The following is a 25,727-nucleotide window of genomic DNA, read 5'->3' as shown; positions in this document are numbered from 1 at the left end:
GTGCTGGTGGGCTGGCTCGCCCCCTCCCAGTGAGGAGGTGGGGTGTGGGGGAAGGGTGGGAGGATTGTTCCCTTACCTGGCTTTCTTGAGGTGGTTTGGAGGCAGGTGAGAGAAATTCAGATTTTGGGAGTGGGGGCAAGCCCCCCCCCCCGTAGAGGAAGGACTGTGAGGCCTAACTAAGGGAACCGTTTGTAAAAATTACAGCGGTCGCCTGGATTGGGTCTGGATTTGCACCCAGTGAAGGGATGTTTGGGAAGTTGCTCTCCTTATTTGGCAAGTGTGATGATGATGATGATGATGATGATGATGATGATGATGATGATGATGAAAACTGTTATACACATATGCACAGAAGATAATATGGGGTATGAAGCAATCTCAGAAGTTTATACCCAGAAACTCTTGCTGGTCTTCGAGGTGCTACTGGACTGGAATCTAGCCCTCTCCAGCCGATAATATAGTTTTTGTTGAATAAGGAAAACTGATACCCAGAATTAAACGGTGTTGGTCTTAAAGGTGCCACTGCACTCAAAACTCTGAATAACAATAGTTTCAGTTGCTAGTGGTGTTGGTGTCCTGGTTAAGTGCGCGGGTTCTAATCTGGGAGAGCCGGGCTTGATTCCCCACTCCTCCATTTGCAGCTGCTGGATGACCTTGGGCAAGCCGTAGTTCTGATAAGAGCTTTTCTTGGAAAAAGAGCAGTTTCTGTCAGACCTCTCTCAGCCCCACCTACCTCACAAGGTGTCTGTGGTGGGGAGGGGAAGGGAAAGGAGTTTGTAAGCCTCTCTGAGACACCTTCGGGTAGTGAAGGGTGGGTTATAAATCCAAGCTCTTCTTCTTCTATATGTCCTCCCGCTCCTGTGCAGACAGGAATTGTTCAAATGCCTCGATTGGCTAAACGATAAAAATATATTTGTCAACTGTGGATTTCATGCACAGAGAAGGGAATAGTGGGCATGCATTTTTACTGTTTTGTTTGTGTTATTTGTTAATAAACTCTAGGGAAGGTGGGAGCCTATGTTTTCATTTATGTCATATACTAAGTGATGATGGTTAATTTGTCTCCCACCCTCACACAGGTGAGAAGAGCCCCCTGCTCGCCTGTTGTGGGGCTGGTGTGCATGTAAGGCAGGACAATTCTTTGTATGGAGACATCTCAAAGTGACAGTCAGAGGTAGTTGTTTCAGTCCAGCCCCACGTCCAGAAACAAAAGTCAGCTAGTGTCATTGCATGGCTTTTTTTGAACCGATAGGGCAATCCTGCCCTCTTTCACTCCCCTGTTCACAAAGCGGAGAGAGCGGAACGGATTTGGCCTAGATTGCGCGTGGCTTAATGGTTACTGGTTTCCTGTCTCAGATACAAATGGCTTACAGGAGTGATATGTTGTCCTGTAAAATGAACCTTAGACTTTTCCACTGCACATGCCGTCTTGATGCCTTGGGATTACGTAGAAGGGTTCCCATAACAAAAATACAAGTAGAATTCTCTTCTTAGGAATCTTCACAAAGTTCTTCAAAAGGAGGGGGGAGTGTCCCAAAGCTTGGCACAGAACAGGTATCGCTTTTGACCTTCTCTGCCCTAAAGGAAAGGGGAGATTTGGGGGGATAGGGAGGCATCCTCTTTCTCATTCTTGCCGGACTCTAATCTGGGAGAACCGAGTTTGATTTCCCCACTACTCCACATGCAGCTGCTGGTGTGACCTTGGGTCAGTTACAAGTCATTTCAGAGCTGTTCTCTCAAGGGCAGTTCTAGAAAGAGCTGTCTCAGCCCCACCTACCTCACAGGGTGTCTGTTGTGGGGAGGGGGAGGGAAAGGAGATTGTAAGCCGCTCTGAGACTCCTTCGGGTAGTGAAGGGCGGGATATAAATCCAATCTCTTCTTCTGGAGTGAGAGCAGCCTTCCAAATAGAAAATCCATGCAATGAGCTCCCTTATGGGTAGGGACTGAAGCACCCTATCCTTACATGTGCAGAGAGGCTGTTCCAGGTGGATATAAACTAGGTCAAATGGGATGCATACGGGCATGGCTAAGCAGGGCTTTTTTTCTGGGGGGACGCACCGGAACAGAGTTCCAGAACCTCTTCGACCAAATTCTTTTAAAAATGTTTAAAAGTTCACGAGTATACAGATTTGCAAACTTCATTTCTCTCTTGAGAGTTCCGGCAGCTCTTCTTCAAAAGGAAAAAAGGCCCTGGCTCTGTGTGTCCGTCTCCTGTTACTCTTGTGTCGCCGTGCCTTCTGTTTTGCTCCCCCTCGCTCTACATTGTGAGCTCTTCAGGGCATCATGTCTGTTTGGTGCTCGTTTTGTTACTTCAGTAAAGTTCTGCGTATACTGTTGGTGCTGTATGCAAATGAATAATCACCTTTTCCGACTCTATGTGGTGGTGGGAGGTGCCGTCAGGGCTCAGCTGACTTATGGGGACCCCCGTGGGGTTTTTAAGGCAAGAGAAGGCCAGAGGTGGTCCGCCATTGCCTGCCTCTGCATCACGACCCTGGTATTCCTTGGAGGTCTCCCATCCAAATACTATCCAGGGCTGACCCTGCTTAGCTTCTGAGAGCTGAAGAGATTGGACTAGCCTGGGCTATCCAGGTTGGGGTGACTCGATGCGAATGTACTGTTGCTATGTGTGTATGGAATATCTGGTGCATTTCCCTTCTGTGGACAGGGAAACAGGAACCTAGACAGTTCCCTTCCTATAGATGTAACCCCCCCCCCAAGTGTCCCACCATAGGTTGGATTAGTATCCTTTTCTGCCGCTCCATATGGATGGGAGAAGAGAGTGCCAGCCCTACCAAACAAGTGGGGGGGGGGGAGTTGTCCCAAGAGTGGATGGTATAGCCATCTCTGCATGTGAAACTTGGGGACGTGGCCACGGGAGTGGTGGGGGATCCTTATACACAAGGGACTAGTGGGGCAATTCTTTTGCAACAAAAAGTTAGGGTAGCTCCCCCCCACGCAAAACGTGCAGGACGCTTCCCTTCCCATAAAAAGAAGAGGGACCGGAAGGGAGCTCTCTCTACAGGGGGTAGAATGGTCCACCATTGCAATCTGTATGTTTTTAACCTGTTGTAAATCACCCAGTGCCCTGTTCGGTGTAGTGGTTAAGTGCGCGGACTCTAATCTGGGAGAACCGGGTTCGATTCCCCACTCCTCCACTTGCACCTGGCTGGATGACCTTGGGAAGCCATAGTTCTGTCGGAGCCCTTCTCTCAAGGACAGTTTTCTCAGATCTCTCTCAGCCCCACCAACCTCACAGGGTGTCTGTCGTGGGGAGGGGGAGGGAAAGGAGTTTGTAAGCCGCTCTGAGACTCCCGAGTGAAGGGCTGGGTAGAAATCCAATCTCTTCTTCTTCTCTTCGTCTGTGTACTCAGGGAGTGGGCAATCCAGAAATCCAATAAATAATAATAATGGCTTCCTCCCCCCCCCCTTCCCCAGGTCAGGAGACACCCCACCTCTGGACCTCTTTGGGTGCCTTCCCCCGTCAAGGTCACCGGCTCCCTCCTGTCCTCCCAGCTTGGATGCCTTCCCATAGAGAAGGGCCAGTCTCCAGCTCTCTTCCGTGGGCAACAAAAGCAGCTGTTTCTCTTCCTATTCTTTGTCCCCTGTCACTGTCACACACACACACACACACACCCTCGTGCTGCGTGGGTGTTCAGGGCCCTCCTGGACTTTGGGGAGGGGAGGCGGAGTGGGAGCGGAGTGCGGGAGTTGCTGTCCCGCCGCCGCCCCCGGACAGCCTGAACCTGCCCGCAAAAAGTGTCTGTCCAACTGCTCCGATCCATCCCATCCCAGTGCAGAGAGCCCCCTCACCCCTGCTCCGGTCCCAGCACGCCCCACTTATCCTGGAAGGGAACTATAAATGTTTGCCGTGCCAGTGCCGTGGACGTTCCCGGGGGAATTAGCCTGAGATCTGGTTTCCCTTTCAGCTTAGCAGGAGGAGGAGGAGGAGGAGGGGGGCTTCCGAAGGGCAGTGCCAGCCGGGTTTGGGGGGGGGCTGGCGGCGGCAGGGGGAGGTGACCTTCTTGCCGTCGTCATCTCCCGTTGCAGCAGGCGGGCGGGCAGGCACACAGCGTGGCCGAGCCGGCGGCGAGAGAGGATGGCAGGGTGCCTGCGTGCCCGGGGAGGAGGAGGGCTGGGATCCCGGCACCCGCCCAGCCCGCCCGCCCGCCTCTCGCTTGTGGGAGCGGTAACCGGCCAGGGGAAGGTTCTCCCCGGGAATGGAGCTTCTCCCCGCCAGTAGCTGCGGCCGGCGCCCTTCCTCGCCTTAGCTCTCAGGTGGGAAAGGAGTGGGGGCGGATCTTGGGTTTGTGTTGCATCGCCGGAGCTGCGGGCGGCTGGGAAACTTCAAATCTATTCTCGTCTGTCGTTCCCTCGCAAAGGTAGACTAAAGGACAGAGTCAAGCGAGGGCCTCTGGCAGCCCCGAGGGGTGGACATAGGGAGGCCGCGGTCCGCATTGCAGGTGGAGGGAAGATCCGAGAGATCTGCCCCACTTCGCCGGAGGTGTTCCTGTTGGGTCTCAGGCAGCAGGGATGAACCCTCCTCTCGGTGTTGATATTTGCCCTGCCTGGCTTGCAGCTGCCTCGCCCCTCTCTCCGGGTGCCGCTTGTCGGACTCTAAACGGATAAGGGACGACTTTGAGGATGGCTCTGTGAGGCTGGATTCGTAAGAGAATTGTTGGCTGTTAGAAATCTGGGGGGGGGGGTTGTCTGTTGTCTCTCTGCTTCTCCCCCCCTCCAGAGTTTCATGTATCTCCAGCACAAAACTAGTTTGATGTATTCCGATCGTGTAACTTAAACTGCACTCTTGTTTTGTTTTGTGGGACTGAAAAAACCGTGGGATGCCTGGGTGCCGTTGTCCTTGTCGCTGAGTATCCTTGGCGGTGTTCCCTCTAAGCTGAGTCAGTGTGTACTAGCTTACAGCTTTTTAGCCTCCAGCTCAGACATTTTTGTCTCAACTCAGGAAGGAGGGCTCCAGAGCAAACTAATTGATGCCGTAGCCGAATCGCTCGCTCACAACTTTAATGCCAGTAGCTCACAAAGTAGAATTCTTGCTCACAAGACTCCACAGCTTAGAGGGAACCCTGAAAAGTTGGGGCAGCCATGTCTAAGGGAGGGGTTATAAGTCTAAAAGAATGGATCGAATTGGGTATCGGCTATTGAATTGGGGTAACTTCCTAATCCTTTTGATTATTGCTATTCAGATTTTTTTTAATACAAATGCTGGGACAACTTATCTGAAAGAACAAATGGGATTTGTAGTCGGTTCAGTCAAACTATTATTGCATAGACTGGGGTGGAGAAGAGTTTGTTGCTGCTAAGAAGTACTGAATAGCACAGAGTCCCTTTTGGATGGGCAGGAATGACCGTCTCCCAAGCTTCACTCTTGCCAACTGGTCAGGAGGAGAATCGGCTGCTTCTGAGAACAACTTCAAAGGGCATAAAGCAAACGGGATACATTTGTTTCCAGAGCGTGCGTCACGTGACATATTTAGTCTGCCATCGCTAGACATTGGAACTGCTGAGTGGTGTTGCACAACTCAAGTTTGGAAACCGAGTTAAGAGGCAATATTTCTCGTTTTCGTAGCATTGCAGCCGAGCATGTAAGTCAACGTGGGCCTTCTGCAGAGGTTAACTTAGAACACTGTAGCAGTATTATGTCAGCATAACCGTGCTTGGTTGCTTGCACTTTGTAATATTGAAATTGGTGAGGGACAGATACGGTTTGTGCCTTAGGCCGGCTGCTCGGGCTGCTGGCATTCGCTTGGGAAGACGGAGGTCAGAAATGGCTTGTTTGGTAAATCGAGGTCCTAGGAGAATACTCGGATCCTATCGATTAGAACAGAGTCTGTCATTGGTGGTATAGGCAAGCGATGGCTTCCCGGTATCCTTGAAGTCCATTTAATAATTCAGAGACCAGGTAAACGTATTGGGGACAGGAAGAGACTCCGCTCTGATGTCTTTGCTCCTTCTGCAGGCGTTTTCTCCCCCTGCTTGCTGCAGTGCACATTTTAAAACCACCACACTGCAGCAACCTCCCCGCTGTGTCTCACAAGCACGTGCGTGCTTTCCAGGACCGGACTGTGGAAACCTGGAATATTTTGCCATTGCCGTCTTGCTCCAGCCCCATCTGCTGCGTCGCCACGAACAATGGTGGTGAATGATGGAAGGCAGGTATCGGGTGGGGCCAAGCAGGACAGGTTGCCCTTTGTTAGTGGAGAGAAGGTCCCCCCCCCCAGCCACATGACTGGATAACCAGAACTTGTTGATTCTCCAGTACAGACGTGAACTGAGTGCTTCGAAGATGCAAAATGCAAACAAAATCTTTGTCTTCCCGAATCCCGATCACACTTCACATGTAGAGAACACTCTCATTGTTCAAAGCACTTCACATGCATTGTCGCTTTGTCATTCTTACAGTAGCCCTGTAAGGTAGACCAGTGGAATTACCCCCGTATTGCAGATGGAGTGACTGAGGTTGAGAGGGAGAATGGCTCACTAAGGCCACTAAGCTACAGCTGCTCATGGGTGACACCAGCTTGGTGTAGTGGTTAGGAGCAGGGACTCTAATCTGGGAGAACCAGGTTTGATCCCCCACTCCTCCACATGCAGCTGCTGGTGTGACCTTGGGTCAGTCACAGTTCTCTCAGAGCTGTTCTCTCAAGGGCAGTTCTCTCAGAGCTTTCTCAGCCCCGCCTACCTCCCAGGGTGTCTGTTGTGGGGAGAGGAAGGGAAGGAGAGGGTGAGGGAGTGAAGGGTGGGGTATAAATCCAATCTCTTCGTCATCTGTACTGGAATATGGTAAGGCAAGAGGGAATAGCAGTCACCTGAAACACATTCTTCCGTGTCTCACTTCTCTTAGATTCCCAGGAGCACAAGCATTTGATTTGACTTTTTTCTAGAGTTAAGTTCTAGACAGGCCGGGGTGAGGTCTCCTAGCAGGTCTTTGGCTTCCTGTCTGCTCTACAGCCAAACGTGGCGTTTGCCAAGGTCTTGTCCGCACTGTGCTGCAAGTGAGTGGCGTGGTGCCATACCACATTGGTAGCAGAAGGTCTGCCTGCTCTGAAGGGACGGTGCAGTAGGTGTGGCGCTTGGATCAAGGCAGCAAGGTGTGTGTGGGGGGGCAATGTAACGAGTGGCTTCTGTCTACACAAGGTTTCTTTGCGTCCCCACGGCATGCCACAGGGACTTTGTGCAAAGAGCGGAGGAAGTCCTAAACTGGAATTAGATAATATCTTTTAAGGGTCACGGTGGTAGGACAGAGGCCTCTCTCTTTCTATTCATGGTATATATACTTATTTCTTTTGTCCAACTGGACAAAGTGGCTGAAGCTACAAAGCCCCGTGAACTGCCAAGCTGGTGGGAAGGGCGTGAGCACCACAAGCCATCAGGCCTCTCTCGGACCACTTTCTGATGGACTGGTGGCACAAGGGCCGCAGTGCTCCCTCTAAGCTGAGTTAGTGCGAGCCAGCTCACAGCTTTTTAGCCTCCGGCTCACGGATTTTTGTCTTGGCTCGGAGGAGGGCTCCAGAGCAAACTGATTTATGCAGCGGCCAAATTGCTCACTCACGGCTTTCATGCCAGGACAGGAGCTCACAAAGTAGAATTTTAGCTCACAGGACTCCACAGCTTAGAGGGAGCATTGAAGGGCCGGGATATTAATTCTTCTCTTGCCCCTCCCACACGGTTTCTCTCATTAGAAAATGGAAGAACCTCCCCCCACACACACACTTTCACTGCTTAAAAGATGGGGAGGGGGAGTCCAGTCCTCTTGCCCAGCATTTTGGCACCGCTCTGTATCCTCCCCACCCCACCCCCTCACCCCCTTGGATCTAAATTACCCCTCATGGATGCCTGGGTGTCTTTTGGTTTTTTAAAAAAACCCTCTGGAAGCTGCTTGCTTTCTTCCTCTTCTGGGTCTTTGGTTTGTGCTCCAGGAAGTGCTTTAAAGCGATGGTGCTGAAGTGTGCCCAGAAGAGCATCACGGCCCTCTTGAGATGAGCTTGTAAGAGCAGGTGCCGGGCACAACAGAGATGTTCTGCTTTCAGAAGCGAAGCACACTTCAGCTGAGTGCGAAGAGAGAAGGTGACCCTGTTCTTTCAACACCAGGCGTGGTTCAGAGAACATCTCTCCCGCCAATGTTCCCTCCAAGCTGTGGAGTCTTCTGAGCAGAAATTCTACTTTGTGAGCTGCTGGCATTAAAGTTGTGAGCGAGCGATATGGCTACTGCATAAATTAGCTTGCTCTGGAGCCCTCCTTCCTGAGCTAAGACAAAAATGTGTGAGCTGGAGGCTGGAAAACTGTGAGTTAGCTCACACCAACTCAGCTTAGAGGGAACACTGCTCCCCCCCTTCCTTTCTCTGAAAAGGGCTCGCCTTCTCCCCTCTCCCCCCTCCCCTCTTTTTTATTTTCTTCCTGCAAAGCACTCACTTAAAGGAACTTGCACTGGAGGGGATGTCAGAAGTGGGCTATAAATAGGCACTTTTAAAAATCCAGCCACTCAGGGCTGCTCAGAAGCACTCCGAGGGGTGGGGCACCGTTGCCGCATCTCTGAAGCCGGCAGACTGAAACCGTCTCTGATTAAATTTTCAACAGCGTTTGGGTAGCTGGAGGCAGACTGGACAGCTCCTTTCGGGATGCAGTTTTTGCGGGTGGCTCTTGCTACATGTCTAGAGTCTGCAGATGTCGCATCTTTTCGCTTCCCGTGGAACTGCTCAGAAGAGAGCTGCATTTGACCTGGCTGTTGGCAATTGAGTTATTTCAATCCAAAGCATTAAAAAAAAAAAAAACTGAAAATTTAAGAACACAAACTTGGAGATTACTTTTGCTAGTCCAAAAGCTCCGAGGAGCGTTTTCATAAATCAGCTCTTGATTTGCAGAACTGGAGAGGGGACAGGGAAAGAAGACAACCACCTAATGCTTTTTCTTCCCTTCCCCTCCCCAGCTTCACAAGGACAATTGGAACTGCTCAATTTGTGATACACAGAGCAAGGTGGTAGAGCCAGTTTGGTGTAGTGGTTAAGTGCGCGGACTCTAATCTGGGAGAACCGGGTTTGATTCCCCACTCCTCCACTTGCACCTGCTGGATGACCTTGGGCAAGCCATAGTTCTGGCACAGCTGTTCTTGAAAAAGGGCAGTTTCTTTCAGAGCTCTCTCAGCCCCACCTACCTCACAGAGTGTTATGTTGTGGGGAGGGGAAGGGAAAGAAGTTTGTAAGCCCCTCTAAGACTCCTTTGGGTAGTGAAGGGCGGGATAGAAATCCAATCTCCTCTTCTTCTTAGACTTCTGTACTGTACTCCGTTAGGATGCAGGTGCAGAAGGCATATTTTTGAATGCTCCCCAGTGGTTAGAATGTCCAACTAGGATCAGAGAGACCCAGAATCGAATCCCCACTCTGCCGTGGAAGCTTGCTAGGTGGCCTTGGGCCAGTCACACACTCTCAGCCTGTGAGGATAAAATGGAGGGGAGAAGAATGATATAAGCAGCTTTGGGGCCCCACCGGGGGGAGGGGAGGAAGCAGTGTGTAAATAAGTTAAACAGCAACAACAACAAAAATCTCCCTGCATGTCATCATCTAGCACATTGGGGAGATGGCTGTGTTTTTCTGCCTGATATGCTGGTTTGCTACATGCAGACTTTTTTTGAAGCTTCACATTTGCTGAATAAAATGTTAGAATGGCTGATCGGGGGGAGTCAGATGCAGTTGTTGTTTTTCCTGCATGGAGTCTTGGAAAACGCAACACTTCCTTCCGCCGAGGTTGTGGTTGCCGGCCTGAGAGGCCTGGGATGTGTGAATGTGGAGGAACGGGGTGGTCGTATCCTGATGTGGTAAAACGGCCCCTTGTGGCAAGCCACTTCAGACTGCAAGTGAAGGCCTGACGACGCGTTCTGTTTCCCCCCAGGTCTGTATGATTTGACTTGCAGGTCCCATGCGAAGGGCTCAGTTCCCAGGAGCGTGGGGGCCCTGATTTGGGCTGAGATGATGTCGTGGGGAGCTTGTTTTCTCTTGTTGGTTTCTGAGCCTTCGTCTCAGCCGCTGGCGAGACAGCCTCCTCTTAATTGTTCCTCCTCGCTTCTATACCGGTGACTTGTCAGAGTAACTAAAAATAACTTTGCAGCAATATTAAGACCTGAGATGTCCAGAGGTCGGCTGAAGGGAGACTACAGCAGTCTGGCTGGGGGGGGGACGGGACGGTGAGATGATGTGCAATTCAGTGCATTTAAAAAAGAGATGGGGGGGGATCTGGTTAATATTCTTCTGGAAAGAACAGGCTTTCTAAAAGGCTGGCTTTACCTTTTCGAAGGATCCCCGTGCACTTCGCTGGTGAAATATGTCTCGCAAAAAGCCCCAGAGCTTGACGGAATATATTAAATGTCGTGTCGCGGTGCCGGGAGGAGGAGAAATGGTGACAGTGTCGAGGCACCACCTGCCTTGGATTTTTCATGCTCTGTTGTGTTTTTAATTTTTAAGAAATCGTCACGTTTTCTTTTAAAAACGCCAAGATTTTTGTGTTGCGCTGAAATATTAACTATATTGAAATACTGTGTTGCACTATAAACTAGCAGTACAAATGTGTTTCGTATATATACAGTTGGTTCCAAAATGGGACAGCAGACCACTTCGAGGCTCTCAACAATCACCATTGCAAGATTTTACATCCATTGTTCCCCAACCCCATTATTCTCACCTCATCAGTTACCTATATGTTCACCTCTTTCTCACAGGCACCCTACGCTGGAAGCAAATTTGGCTTCTGTCGTTGTATGGGACATATCTATCCTTCTTCCCTTTAATCCAGACAGGAAGGAGGTGGTGGTGGTGGAAAGAGATGAGGGTGGCCGTGGCTAGAATTATTCTGGATTTTGGCAGTGCCTACGTGGGCTAGTGCAAGTTATTGGGGCTTGCTTTGCCACTTATGTAAAGCAGGAACCCCCAATTTCTCATAATCCCGTTATCCTCTGGTATATATAATCCTGTTTTGGTCATGGGCTCCCCTGAACATTCCAACACGCTCCAAAATCAGTTCGCTCTCTGATCTGTCACTCAGAGGGTCTCCCTATCCACTGGCTGCTTTGCCTGAGTCCTGCCTCCAACATTCTAAACAGTTTGCTTTTCCTCTCCCCCCCCCCCCCCCAGCCAGTCAGAACACAGAGGTCATTTGCATATATGGCCTGATTCGCCTTTGCCTCGGAACACAGAGGTCGTTTGCATATGCGGCCTCACTGGCCTTTCCCTCTAACATTAGTGTCTGTTGGGGAGAAACCATGGTTGCAAATCTCCAGGTGAGGGCTAAAGATCACTCAGAATCACAACTGCTTCCCAGATGGCAGAGATCAGTTCCCCTGGAGAAGATGGTGGACTCCGTGTCCTTATATCCTGCTGAGATGGCCCCTGTATGACAGCCAATGTGACGTGGCAGTCAGGGCTTCAGCTATTAAAACTGATGTCCCCTCCCCAGGCTCTACTCCTCAAATCTACAGGTATTTCCCAACCCAGAGTTGGCAACTGTAATTGGCTATGGAACCACTTTTCTACCTTAGTGGTGCTTTTCTACCTTAGCTGTGACTGCATAGCCCCAAATTAGCATAAGCCAACCTCCAGGCGGCACCTGGAGATCTCCAGCTATTAAAACTGATGTCCAGATGATCAAGATCGGTTCTCCTGGAGACAATGGCTGCTTTGGGCAGTGGATTCTATGGCATTATACCCTGCTGAGGTCCCTCCCCACCCCAAACCCTGCCCTCCCCAGGCTCTACCCCTCAAATCTACAGGTATTTCCCAACCCAGAGTTGGCAACCGTGTCATTGACTATGGTACCACTTTCCAGACCCTTGGAACCCAGAAAACATGGCACAGGAGGAGGTGCTTTTCTACCTTGGCTGCCACTGCATAACACCCCCCTCCCCCTCAAAAAATAAGTCAGAGGTGGAGAGAACCATACCTGTTACTATGAGGCTGTCCTCCGATTTTACCCACTTGGGGCAGCAAAATGACTTGAGACAGCCCTGCCTTATAGCTAAGCAGAAGGAAAGAAACATGGCTTGCCTCCCTCCATTTTCTGCTTCCCTCTGGCGCCCCACGAGCCACAGTCGGGACACTCATCTGGAGCTTCCTTCTAGATTTTGTTGTATTTCTTCCCACAACGGGCATTACTCCTAGTTGCTTTATAAGAAGAAGAGAAGAGATTGGATTTATACCCCGCCCTTCACTAGCCAAAGGTGTCTCAGAGCGGCTTACAAACTCCTTCCCCTTCCCCTCCCCACAACAGACACCCTGTGAGGTGGGTGGGGCTGAGAGAGCTCTTGACAGAAACTGCTCTTTTTCAAGGACAGCTCTTAGCAGAACTAAGGCTTGCCCAAGGTCATTCAGCCAGGTGCAAGTGGAGGAGTGGGGAATCAAGCCCGGTTCTCCCAGATTAGAGTCCGCGCACTTAACCACTACACCAAACTGGCTCAATTAAAACTCAGTTTAATTGAATCTTGGAGCCAGTAACCAGTTAAGAATCAAATTCATCCATCATCAACACCCAACGGTATAAAGTTAAGTTTACCTATACATACGCTAAGTTTACATATACATAAGAACTTCATGCATGCTTGCTTTTATGTCATACGACAAAACATGCCGATGCAAAGTGATAAAAAAGCTTTGTACTTGTGCTGAGAAGTGCCTAGAGACACTACAATAAAATAATTGTTGCAAAGACTAGGCACCGCAGTGAAATTTCTAGGCACCATGATGACCTGGTGCCTGGGATTTTTCCAGCCCTGTGATGAGCACTGGCAAAATGACTTCTTCCATTTTAAACTATTGATCCTGTACTTGCCTGCAGCTGCTCAAGTTAAATTGCCCACTGGCCTTTAGCTTGGCTTGCCAACTTCCAGGTGACGCCTGGAGATCTCCCGTGATTACAATTGATCCCCAGACAACCGAGATCAGTTACCCTGGAGAAAAATGGCTGCTTTGGAGGGTGGATCACATCCCCGTTGCAGTGATGGAATTGAAACCTTAATGCATGTTATATATGACTGCAGGGCATATAGCCACTTTCGTGATATTCTCCCACTCTCTACAACTACTCTATCCTCAACGAGTCAAAAGAAGCAATTACTGAAGAACCTCCTAGAAAGCAGGTGCCCCGAGGTTACAGCTAAACTTGCCAAATTTGGCTGGTCAGCTGCAAGGACTAGAAAGCTGCTAGTGAAAGGCGTATAGATGTAATTTGTTATAGGACTTAAGATGTTTTACTTGCACGCGCTATTTGATATTGCATTTTATTTATGTTTGTGGTTTTATGAATTTTGACAACTTTAGTTTGACTACTGTATTAGAGTGCTGGGCTTTTGCTGTGAATTAATTTTATTTGAGGGTGGATCACGTGGCATTATAACCTGCCGAGAGCCCTCCCCGCCCCCAAATCTCCAGGTATTCCCCAACCCAGGGCTGGCAACCCTGTATTTAGCTGCTGGGACATGAACCACAACTGAGTTGTCGTATCCACTTTCTCTAAGGTGGGTCACCCACTAGAAAGGGAGAGGGGGGAACAGTGTAGGTCTGAGCTTGGCTCGATACGATGGAAGACTGCAGAAATACTCTTTTAAAAGATTTTAATATCCTACTCTCGCTACAGTTTAAATTTGTTAGGCATCCTTTTCTCCCTCTCTGAGTTTCTTAGCCGCTTTAAACAATGGATGCTTATTGGCCCAGGATCACAGCATCCAGCCGGCTGGATCAGAATTTCTAAAATTGTGTTAATTTCACGCCGTTTGGTTGATGTCTGTCCATGAGGCAATCTCACTTTCTTAAGAACGGGAGAGGGGTTGATTTGGAGAGAGCTGCCGTGAAAGAGAATCTCTAAAAAGAACTGCTGATTTCTCGGAGACTGGAGAGAGGAATGTATTTGTTAATTATTGTTCCCCATCCAAGCTCAGGCTGTTCGTTTAGTTTAATTTAAAAAGGGTATCGGACAGCAGCCAGAACGATTGTAATTCCGCCTTCAGGGGTTAAGTTTTTTATTTTGTTTTTTTTGTTTTAAGGCTGATCATCAAAACTTCCTTCAGCTCATCTCATCCCGCATAACAGTTTTATGGGATGGGCCAGGCTTGACTTCTATCCATCAGGATCTTGCGTAGAAAGGCAAGGTGAGATCTCCTGAAATTAATACCTGGTGCACATCTCTGCAGGTGTTAGCAGCGATTTGGATCTGTGCTGTTGGCTGCTGAGATGCGCTTCAGCTCTCTGTCTCCCTAAAAGTGAATTACATTTCAAGGTTATGCAATCCCCTCGGCCTCAGTGAAGCTACACCTGTGCAGGTGGCTAGTTAATGACTGCCTACACACCTGGTGTATTTATAGCCATCCAATAGGGAAGGCATTTTTTTTTTCCTGTTAAGAGGCATTGCAGCTTTCAGATTCATAATACATGAGTTCTGATACCTGCCGTAGATTATCTTGCTGGTCTTCTGTGGTCCTAGTGTGGGTGAACATATGGGTGACTACTTGGAGAGCTGTGGCCATGTCCAACTTGGTTATGTTTTGGAGGCTGTTCAAAAGGAATTTTTGGCAGACGGTTCCCTGAAACTGGATCTGCTGTTTTGCTTCAGAAGCAGCTGGCAACTTCTGGGATGCTTTGATTGAAACTGGGGAGGGAGGACAGGCCCTGTCAGCTAAGAAGAAAACAGTTCTGTGACTGAGCTGCGATTGTGTACTATGAGAGCCCGGCTTTATCTCAAATAGATAATTCTATGTTGATAGCTTCAGGTGGGTAGCCATGTTGTTCTGAAACAACAGAACAATAGTTCAAGTTCAGTGGTATCCAATGAAGTATGCACACACACACCCACACACAAAGCTTATACTGGGTACTGGTTGAGCAGTGGGACAGACTGCCTCGGGAGGTGGTGGATGCTCCTTCGCTGGACGTTTTCAAGCAGAGGCTGGACGACCATCTTTCGGGTATGTTGTAGGGCTATCTTTCGGGTGTGCTCCTGCAGAGTGCAGGGGGTTGGACTAGATGACCTGCAAGGTCCCTTCCAACTCTAACATTCTATGATTCTACCCAGAATTAAACTTTGTCTTAAAGGTGCCACGGGTCTCAAACTTTGTTTTATAATTCTGTGTTGTTTCTCACTGGTTGTCGCCGTCGGGGGGAAATGGGGAAGGGCTATTGTTTCATTCCGCCCCTGTAGAAGAACCATCTGGGTAGGCATTGCCCCTGCTTGAGCGTGGAGAGCCACTGTGGTGGACCATTCTGAGCTCGGAAGACCCAGAGTCTGACTTCATACATAAATTTAAAATAAAAAAAACCTCCGCTGGTTCAGACCACAGGTCCATCGAGCTCAGCATCCCCCCTCTTGCAGCAGCCAATGAGGTGCCTCCATGATACCCACAAGCAGGTAATAAAGACAACAGCTGTAATTCAGAGGTCCACTGCCACCAACCACGGAGCTTGCATCTGGCTATTATGGCTTATAGCCCCTGTTAGACCCATCCTCTGTGTTTTTATGACGTTCAGACTTAGAAACCATTCAGGTGTTGCATGTCAGAAGTGAAGACCACCAATAAAGGCAGATGTATTTGGGTGGTCTGCAGCTTCAGTGGTTGTCAGACCTTCAGCTGGCTGAGTTTCAGGTCACCATTTTATTTATCTGACTGGCTGTCATTTGATAAATACACTTTCTTCAACCTCAGATCCTCTGTTCCCTGCTCTTATCTCTGTTACCCAAAGCTGATACTATGGATTAGAACACGGGCTGTCTCCAAAACATTGATCTACTTCAGAGGGAAGAAATCTCAAACTGGAATCTATTTGGCTTGTGCTGCTTTTCCCGAAGCAGGAAACTGTTCAGAAATTAGGCCTTTCTGTAATTTATTTATAGGCTTTTTCACTGAGACTCAAAGTGCACTCTGCGGTGTAAGTCAATGGAATCAAGACGAAGCATCTAAGAAGCAGTGTAATAGGACTAGGTTTTACTGAAACCTGAAGCGAAGCACAGAATATCAGACATACGTTAAACAGTGCAGAAGATGGTATCATATAAGGGCAAAGCAGTGCAGTGACAAGTTAGTAACATGTAGCAAACAAGATAATAAGTGTTACACTGACCTGCTCATCAGGTTGGTGGCAAAACCCTGGATGACCACAACATTTCACAGCCATAGTCGCTGGCAGGGAGGGTTCAGCACTCAGGTCCAAAGGCAACAAGGCTCAGCCAGCTCAAGTAACTAGTAGACTCATCAGGAATTACAAACGTATTGGTCTCACACCCACTGCAGGCGTATGCAGGGAGTTTCCTTGCAGGTGACGCTGAGTCCAGCATGAGGCTTATCTTGCAAGCTGAGTCAGTTCCTCTACTCATGAGGAGTAGCAGAGCTCTGATCCTGCAGTCACTTATTGGTTTGTCCTGGTGCTTCCTTAGCAGAGGGGAGTCTTCAGGTAGCCAGAGGCGCACTCCAGGCCTCAACCCAGCTCTTCGCCTTCTCTGCTCCTGACGGAGACCATGGTGGATCTGGCAGTGGGCGGGTCTGTGCTGGGGCCTCCTGGTTTAAGGGCCCTGCTGGCTTGGGACAGTGCCCGTGCCAATGATGGTTCCCTTTGGGGACCCACTGTGAAGCCTACCTTGCAGGGAACGTCCACCAGGGTGGGATTTAGGAGCAGGTCTTCCTCCTCCGATGAGAACACTCTCCAGTTTGGTGTAGAGAGCTAGTTTGGTGTAGTGGTTAAGAGTGTGGACTCTAATCTGGGAGAACCGAGTTTGATTCCCCCACTCCTCCACATGCAGCTGCTGGCGTGACCTTGGGTCAGTCATAAGTTCTCTCAGAGCTGTTCTCTCAAGAGCAGTCCTCAAAAGAGCTCTCTCAGCCCCACCTACCTCGCAGGCAGTGTTCCCTCTAAGCTGAGTTAGTGTGAGCTAGCTCACAGTTTTTCAGCTTCCAGCTCACTCATTTTTATCTTAGCTCAGAATGGATGACTCCAGAGCAAACTAATTTACAGAGTAGCCAAATTGCTTGCTAACAGCTTTTAATGCCAGTAGAATTTTTGCTCACAAGACTCTGTAGCCTAGAGGGAGCATTGCTTCTGGGGTGTCTGTTGTGGGGAGGGGAAGGGAAAGGGATTGCAATCTTCTTTGAGACTCCTTTAGGTAGCGAAGGGCGGGGTATCAATCCAGTCTCTTCTTCCCATGGTAACCCGGGACGGTTCATGACATATACCCAGCCGGTATACTTTCCAGTCCTGTTCTCTTTATAAAACCACCTTCCTGAGCCATTCCGTTTTACATAGTTTGCAAAAGTGTGTGTGCCTTCCTGACCTTCTGAAGTGGATGATTCCATAAGTAAGGAGCTACAACAGAGAATGCACACGTACGGGGAGTGGTCGATCATGCCCGTTTGCCAGGTGGCACCTGCAGAAGGCCTTCCTCAGAGGAGTGAAGCTGTTGTGGTGGAGCGTGGGGGCGAGAGGGTCCTGAAGACAAGAGGGCCCAAGGCCATGACAGGCTTTGTATGTTACCGCCAGTGCCTGGGATCGAATCCCGTAACTGATGGGCCGCTGATGGAGTGATTGCAGAATGGGTGTAATATGCGTAGCCGCTGGCTCGCTGCTGAGAATAACGAGTGTGGCATTCTGTACCAGCTGAAGTCTCTGCACTGGGTTCAAGAGCAGAATCTCAGTGGTGGCGCTGGAACTCTTCTTGACTACTGCATTAGGCTGATGTTTGTTGTGCCTGCTTTTAGTTATTCAAGGACCTGCGGGAGACTGCATTCCCCAAACTCCGTCTCCCTAGTTTCTAAGGCCTTGACGGTGAATGTATCCTATTATGTGGTGGTGCTGAACTTTTAAAAAATTAAATATTTATTCAACACAGTAAAGAGATAGATAGATAGATAGATAGATAGATAGATAGATAGATAGATAGATAGATAGATATAGAGAGAGTGTGTGATATAAAGAATATACGTAACGGGTACAAGGCTATCACGTCTACCTGTACCATAAAAACCGTGTGGGATTATAATCTCAGAGGGTAGCCGTGTTGGTCTGCAGTAGAAGAGCTGGATTCGAATCCAGTAGCCCATTAGAGACCAAGAAGATTTCGGGGGGGGGGTGTGTGTGTGCAAATTTTCAAGACGCAGAGCTCAGTAATCTGACGGAGGGAGCGTTAACTCTCGAACGCTCATGCCCCGAAAAACTTGTTGGTCTCTCAGGTGCTACTGGACTCGAACCCAGATGTGGAATTATAAACTCTTTCTCACACTTTGCTGCCAGATCCTCCATTCTCTGAACAACCCTTGACCACAATGAGTCAGGAAGCAATTGTTCTCCAGGCCATTTCAGCCAGGGATCCTGGAGGGGTGGGTTGTTGGGGTTTTTTGCCCTCTTCTGGGCATGGAGCAGGGGTCACTGTGGGGGGGGGGAGGGCCTTTTTAATTTCCTGCCTTGTGCAGGGGGTTGGACTAGATGACCTCGGAGGTCCCTTCCAGCTCTGTGGTTCTATGATTCTTTAATGTGGAAATACCTCTGTTTTGTGGGCAGACCATTCGTTTCAACAGTGCATAGGTCTCTTTTACTGCCATCAGCCAGTCATGAATTTTGGGCCTGTTTTCCTTTACGTCTAGTTCCTAGCAAAGATCAATCTGGTTGTGGTAATCATAAGCAAACCTACTACTTGAAGATTTATAGGCATCTGAACTGCACCTTAAATGGTAAGATCTCTGGTCTATAGGCCACCGATCTCTCCAATCCAACAGATATAATTTTCACACACACACCGATAATGTGTTGCCTGTTTATATACCCGCCACATGTGTGTGTGTGTGTGGGGGGGGAATCTGCCTTCTGCATCTCACAGAACCAGCAGTTACCAGTCTCAGTTTATTTATTTATTTATTTATTAGATTTATACCCCGCCCTCCCCAGCGGGCTCAGTTCCATATATCTCTGAAACGGTTGCATGGCGGCGCTGAACAGTCAGTGGAATTCTAAGCAGTGTTAATCCCTTCTAAATCCTAAATCAGTGCGAAGGATGCCAGTCCGTTTAGGATGGCGCTGTGAGTCTCCATCTACTTTTTGTGTGTGTGCGTGTGTGTGTGCTTGCGAGCCTGGAAGTCACGGTGACTTCTGGCGACCCCTAGTGGGGCTAGGACATTTTCAGAGAGGTGGCTTCCTATCGCCTGCCTCTACGTCCCGGCCCTGGTATTCCTTGGAGGTCTCTCAAGTACTTGCCAGGGTCAGACCTGCTTAGCGTCCGAGATCTACAAGGGAGTCGATACCGGCTAAATATCAGGAGAATCTTCCTAACTGTCAGAGTGGTTGAGCGGTGGAACAGACTGCCTCGGGAGGTGGCGGATGCTCCTTCGCTGGACGTTTCCAAGCAGAGGCTGGACGACCACCTTTCGGGTATGTTGTAGGGCTCACTTTCGGCTCTGCTCCTGCAGAGGGCAGGGGGTTGGACTAGATGGCCTGCAAGGTCCCTTCCAACTCTAACATCCTATGATTCTGTGATCTGACGAGGTCGGGCTTGGCCGGGCTACGCAGTTCAGGGCTCCATTGACTTTTCTGTGCATGAACCTGGGCCGTTGCTCCAGGTATTGCAGGATCTTCACGGATATTTTGCTCTCTCTCTCTCTCTCTCTCTCTCTGGCTTGGTCATGGTAAGCATGATGGTGGTGATGCTGGCATAGGGACCGGCGTGGCCATTGCTGCATTGGGTGCAGGCCCAGTGTGCGATGGGGAAAGATGCTGTGCTTTCCTGGCTGCATTGCATGCACCACCAGCACAAGTCCTGGGTGCAAGAAGCCTGCTGCTCTCTCTGTCCTGTCCCAGGATCCCGTGCCTGCAGATGGGGAGGAGCTCCCTGCGGTGGGACCCTTGAGCTGTCCCCTGACCCTGGAAGGGTGTCCTTGGCTGCGGTCTGTATTCTCTGCCCAGTAAATAGTTTCAGATTTCCAGATGACCGTCGGCCGCTAACATGGGGCTGCCTTTGTCGCAAACCCGGAAGCTACAGCTGGTGCAGAATGCTGCGGCCAGGTTGTTGGTGGGCGCCCTGAGCAGGGAGCACATCCGACCTGTGCTGAAAGCGCTGCACTGGCTACCTATAGCATACCGAATTCACTTCAAAGTGCTGGTGCTTACCTTTAAAGCCCTACATGGCCAGGGTCTGACTTACCTGAGAGACCGCATTTCCCCATATATTCCCCAAAGAGCACTTCGGTCAGGGTCGCAACACCAGCTGGTGACCCCAGGCCCTAGGGAGGCCAAGCTCGCGGCAACAAGGGCCAGGTCTTTTTCTGTGGCGGCTCCTACCTGGTGGAATGAGCTCCCGGAGGAGATCAGGGCCCTGCGGGACCTTGTGCAGTTCCGCAAGGCCTGCAAGACGGAGCTCTTCCGCCAGGCCTATGAGTAGGAGCCACCACGACCACTGCCACCACCGCTTCTTTATTGGGGTAACATCTTCCATCATCCCAGTCTCCCCCCTGTGCCTAGGATGTCGGGAGTTTATTTATGCATCTGTTCGAATTGATTTTAACTTGTTTAGTCTTGTATTTACATTTGGACTTTGTACATTGAATGCACTTTGTGCCTATGTGAGCCGCCCTGAGCCCGTTCGTGGGGAGGGTGGGGTATAAAATGTCATAAAATAAAATAAATAAATAAATTAAACCAGTGCAGGCAGGCTGCACTTCAGTGAGCTAATTTCTTTGCAGGAGCCAACAAATGTCGGCATATCCTGGAAACACGACCCGGGTAATGGAGAGGCCAGTCTGAGTGGGGCCACGGCCCTCTCAGCGGGAATCAATTCAAAATTAATCCTGTGCCGCTTGCACAGAAAGAGCCCTCCTTCCCTGGGAGTTAGAAACCCTCCGTCTCTGGCTCAGATTGGCCGGGCGCCTCGTACCATGCCTCGGGAAGGGGCGCTGCTTTCCCGCCACGACACCCGCTCCGTGGGGATCCGGGGAGCACTTAAAGAGTCGGATGATGCAGTAAAGGTTTTAGCGATGCAGCCGCGGCTGGCTCCTTCAGGAGACTTAATGCAGCAGAGAATATCGACAGCCCCGGCAGAGGAGGGGGCCTCAAGGCCCCTCGCAGGACCCAGCAATCAGCTGGGAAGGGGCCCTCTCCGCCCTGGGGGGTTTCCGAGGCCTTTGTGGCGGAGACAGTGCTGGGAAACAGTTCAGAGATGCGCACGCCACGTTTGGCACAAGGACTGCACTGCTTCTTCCTTTTAATGGGGAGTGCATTTTGGCTCTGGTACTCAGGAGACTGTCCCTGGAGGGGGACCGCTTGGGCAGGCCGGGCTTGGTGCTTTCGCTGAGCATTATGCTCAGATTGACCAGTGGTCGACTGAAGGGCTTTGGCCTCTAAAGCAGCAAGGGTTCTCCATAGATCAGGATGGGTCACAGTGTTATTCGCCTGTCTGTAGCAACAGAAAAGAGCCAGAGTCCAGAAGCACCTTAAATACTAATACAGTTTGTGGCAGGGGTTGAGCTTTCGTGAGTCACTGCTAACGCCTTCAGATCTGTCTTCAGGGTTGTCCAGAGACTGCTAAGCTTCCATCTTGAACGTAGATGTGGTGACAACAGTACCCCTTCCCTTCATCGACCAACTGAGCCTCTGCTGGTTGGGACCAGTGTTCCGTCTAAGCTGAGTTAGTGTGAGCTGGCTCGCACTTTTTTAGCCTCCGGCTCACACATTTTTGCCTTAGCTCAGGAAGGATGGCTCCAGGGCAAACCTAATGGCAGTAGCTCACAAAGTTTAATTTTTGCTCACAAGACTCTGCAGCTTAGAGGGAGCATTGGTTGGGACCAATGTTCCCTCTAAGCTGTGGAGTCCTGTGAGCTGAAATTCTACTTTGTGAGCTACTGGCATTAAAGTTGTGAGCAGGTAGTTTGGCTGCTGCATAAAATTACTTTGCTCTGGAGCCATCTTTCCTGAGCTAAGACAAAAATGTGTGAGCTGGAGGCTAAAAAACTGTGAGCTAGCTCACACTAACTCAGCTTAGAGGGAACACTGGTTGGGACCAGGGGTCATTTCCTGCGGGAGCTCACAGGAGCAGAGCCTGGCCCAGGGGGTGGGCACATGCAACAAGCCCTGCTCCCAGCAGCCCTGGGCCACGAGGAGCAAGAAGCAGCCCGGCCACCTGCCTTTCCTGGCACCTGGCTGGTGCGAGGTGGTGGTGGCGGCGAGGGCTTGATTGGGGTGGGTTGGCCATGGGGGGTGGTAGGGCCTTGATGTGGGAGTGGCAGGGGCTTGATCGGGGAGATGGGAGAGCCTCCCTCCCTCCCCATCTGTTTGCCCTCTTTCTTTCTTTCTCTCCTCCTTTCCTTCTCTTTCAGTCCTTTTTTCCTTCTCTTTATTTCTTTCCCTCCGTCTTTCCTTCTCTCTCTCTTTCAGTCCTTTTTCCTTCTCTCTCTCTTTCTCTTCTTTCTTTCCTTCCTTCTCTTTCTTTCCCACTTTCCCTCCTTTTTCCTTCTCTTTCTTTCCCTCCTTCCTTCCTTCCTTTCTGCACAGATCTGTGCATCCCCCCCCCAATAGCTGGCGATCCAAAACAGTCCAGTGAAGCCTGAGTGGTGGGTGTTGCCTACTGACACACTTCTGGTGATGTCAGGGGGTGTGGCATATGCAAATGAGTGATGCTAATGAGCTCCTGCACCTCTTTTTTCTGCAAAATGACCCCTGTCTCATGACACTGGGGCAAGTCTAAACTGCCAATTCCCTGTGGCCATCCACCTTCCCTTCATAGAAGCAGGACATCAGTGGAAGATCCTGATATTTGTGACTTCTGTCCAGCAGTCTCAGACTAAGCCCTGGCTGCCGGGTCCTCCAATACCCCTTCCACAAAGAGATCACCCAGTTCTGTCAGATCATCTGTTCCTGCCGACTCCAGGTCCGTCAAATCAGAGGGGCAAAACAAGTTTCCCTTTGGAATATCTTTCCCGCTGCACATTCCTGTGGGTTCTCTGTCTCAGCAAGCCGGCCCGCGGTCCTTAGAATGCTCTCCCCCAGAGACGAGACGACCCCCTCTGCTGGGAAGCACCAAAGCAAGGAATGAGATGCTGCTGGAAGCAAGAACTTTATATACCATGACAGCAAACTGCCTTAGCTTCTCTCTCTGCAGGGGGATGGTGGAACGGAAGACAATATCCTTGGCAACAACTCCAGCAGGGTTCCCGGGCAGCGGTCGCTTCGGCTGGCCCTGGGAATGTTTGTTTGCTGTCAGCTTCTGAGAGATCGGCTTATCCAGTGGGCTTTCCTCTCTGGGGGGAGGATTATGGCATCTCTCTAAATGTAGCTCCGGGCAGTGACTGGCAGTTCATACCGGAGGAGGAAGAGGAGACACACACTGGCGTCTTCTGAAACGCTGAACTCCTAAGGGGATTAGTTCCCTAAAGTCTGTCTGGTGCTAATCTTTTAAATGTATTAACTAGAAACAGATGAGCACCTGGTGATATTTCCTCCTCTCCCCGACTCCCACACACACATGGGACCTCTGCAGTGGCCAGTGGCCGAGCCCTCATTGAAGATGTCGGCAAATGCATCATGGGAAGAGTATTTCAAATTCTTAAATACCAGCAGATATCGTTCAGCCAGTTTGGTGTAGTGGTTGAGTGCGCGGACTCCAATCTGGGAGAACCGGGTTTGATTCCCCACTCCTCCACCTGCACCTGCTGATGTGACCTTGGGTCAGTCACAAGCTCTGGCACAGCTGTCCTTGAAAAAGAGCAGTTTCTGTCAAGAGCTCTCTCAGCCCCACCCACCTCCCAGGGTGTCTGTTGTGGGGAGGGGGAGGGAAAGGCATTTGTCAGCCGCTCTGAGACTCCAAGTGAAGGGCGGGGTATAAATCCAATCTCCTCTTCTTCTTCTTACCTGGGACTTGTGTCGTCCTCCAAGTGGAGATTCTGCACCTTCATAACAATGAGACTAGACCTCTCTCCACATAATCTTGCATCACTAGAGCCGCAGTAGGCATAAGAACACGAGAAGAGCCCTGCTGGATCAGACCAGGGGTCCATCTAGTCCAGCATCGTCTTTCACACAGTGGCCAACCAGTTGCCCTGGAAGATCCCAGAGGGCCAACAAACAAGACATGGGCCTTCCCTGGATGATGTTTCCCCCAGTACTAGTATTCAGAGGTTAACTGCCTGTGGATGTGGGAGTTTTCTTTGGTCACCGTGGCCAGTAACCATTTATGGACACCATGGCTAGTAACCATTTATGGAGAGCCAGTTTGGTGCAGTGGTTAAGTGCGCGGACTCTAATCTGGGAGAACCGGGTTTGATTCCCCACTCCTCCACTTGCACCTGGCTGGATAACCTTGGGGAAGCCATAGTTCTGACAAGAGCTGTTCTTGAAAAAAGAGCAGTTTCTGTCAGAGCTTTCTCAGCCCCGCCTACCTTCCAGGGTGTCTGTTGTTGGGAGGGGGAGGGAAAGGAGGTTGTAAGCCGCTCTGAGATTCCCTTGGGTAGTGACGGGCGGGGTATAAATCCAATCTCTTCTTCTTCTTCCATGAATCTGCTTAATTCCCTTTTAAACCCTTCTGTGCTCATGGCTGTCACTCAATGCTCCCTCTAAGCTGCGGAGTCGTGTGAGCAAAAATCCTACTCTGTGAGCTACGAGAATTAAAGTTGTGAGTGAGCCATTTGGCTCCTGCATAAATTAGTCTGCTCTGGAGCCCTCCTTCCTGAGCCGGAAAAATGTGTGAGCCGGAGACGGAAAAAACTGTGAGCTAGCTCACACTTAACTCAGCTTAGAGGGAACACTGCCATCACTACATCTGCTGGCAGGGAATTCTGGTTTAATTATTTATTTAGTGAAGAGGCACATCCTTTCGTCTGTCCTGAATCTCTTGCCTGTTAACTTCATGAGGGCCCCTGAGCCCGTTCCGTGGTTTACGCTGACTGCCAGCTGCCCTTCAGGCTCTCAGGCAGGGAAGGGTCTTTCCTGGCACCTGCTCTGGAGCGGACAGGGATCGAATCTGGGACCTTCACTTCTTTTATGTGCACCTGTATCACTGAGCGATGGCCCTTCCCCAAGGTGTGTCTACCCAAGACTGGCAGCACCTTTCCACAGTCTCTGGCAGATACTTTTTTTTCTTTTATCCTGGAAACTGAACCCGGAACCTTCTGCGTGTTCTTCCACTAGCCACAGTTCTGTGCCTAAATGGTCCAAAGGACTTTGGTTCAAGACTCACCGGCAGTCTTGAAGCGGCGGCTGGACAAACCCTCGTCAGGGGTGCTGTAGGCTGATCCTGCATTAAGCAGGGGGTTGGGCTAGAAGACCTGTACGGTCCCTTCCAACTCTGTGGTTCTATGATTCGGGGCTTGCTCAGAGCTCGGCAGGGAGGGTGGGATATACAAATCAAATCAATCAATAAATAAAAAGAAACAGGATGTGGTCCTCAGTAGAGATGTAACACTTCCAGAAATTTTGAAGCTCGGAAAAAAACCCGTTTTTCCCCCCGGTTTTTTTTGGGGGGGAAACGGAAATTTTTGGAAAAATTGAAAAAAATGCTACATTAGCATTTCTTTTGTCTTTTCTAGTTTGAAAGTCATTCTGTTACTTTAGGAACATGAAATATGACTATGGACATTTTTACTTGGCATGAAATTATCACAACTAGCATATTAAAAATATAGTGTATCCAAACAATTATTACAGAATACCCACCCACATGCAAAAACAAAACTGAAACTTTTTTATTTTCTTCTGACAATCGCACCTCCTAAAGGAAGA

The 25,727-nt window shown here is 50.0% G+C and overlaps 1 protein-coding gene across 2 annotated transcripts in view; it reads left to right on the top strand.

Moving 5' to 3' along the window:
* Nucleotides 1-25,727, top strand: part of CCDC92 (coiled-coil domain containing 92) — a 49,724-nt gene that overhangs the window by 16,630 nt on the left and 7,367 nt on the right. The window contains exon 1 of one of the 2 annotated variants that reach the window (XM_015419302.1): nucleotides 4,054-4,275. The exons of the other annotated variant lie outside the window; for it this stretch is intronic. The gene's annotated coding sequence lies outside the window, so the exon portion shown is untranslated. Of the gene's footprint in view, nucleotides 1-4,053; nucleotides 4,276-25,727 lie in introns of those variants that run through there. 2 annotated transcript variants of the gene reach the window in all.

This window comes from Gekko japonicus, unplaced genomic scaffold (assembly GCF_001447785.1).
Source record: "Gekko japonicus isolate JY-2015 unplaced genomic scaffold, Gekko_japonicus_V1.1 scaffold181, whole genome shotgun sequence".
Lineage (NCBI taxonomy): Eukaryota > Metazoa > Chordata > Lepidosauria > Squamata > Gekkonidae > Gekko > Gekko japonicus.
Note: the sequence above shows the minus strand (reverse complement) of the source record. Positions and strands in the feature narration are given on the sequence as shown.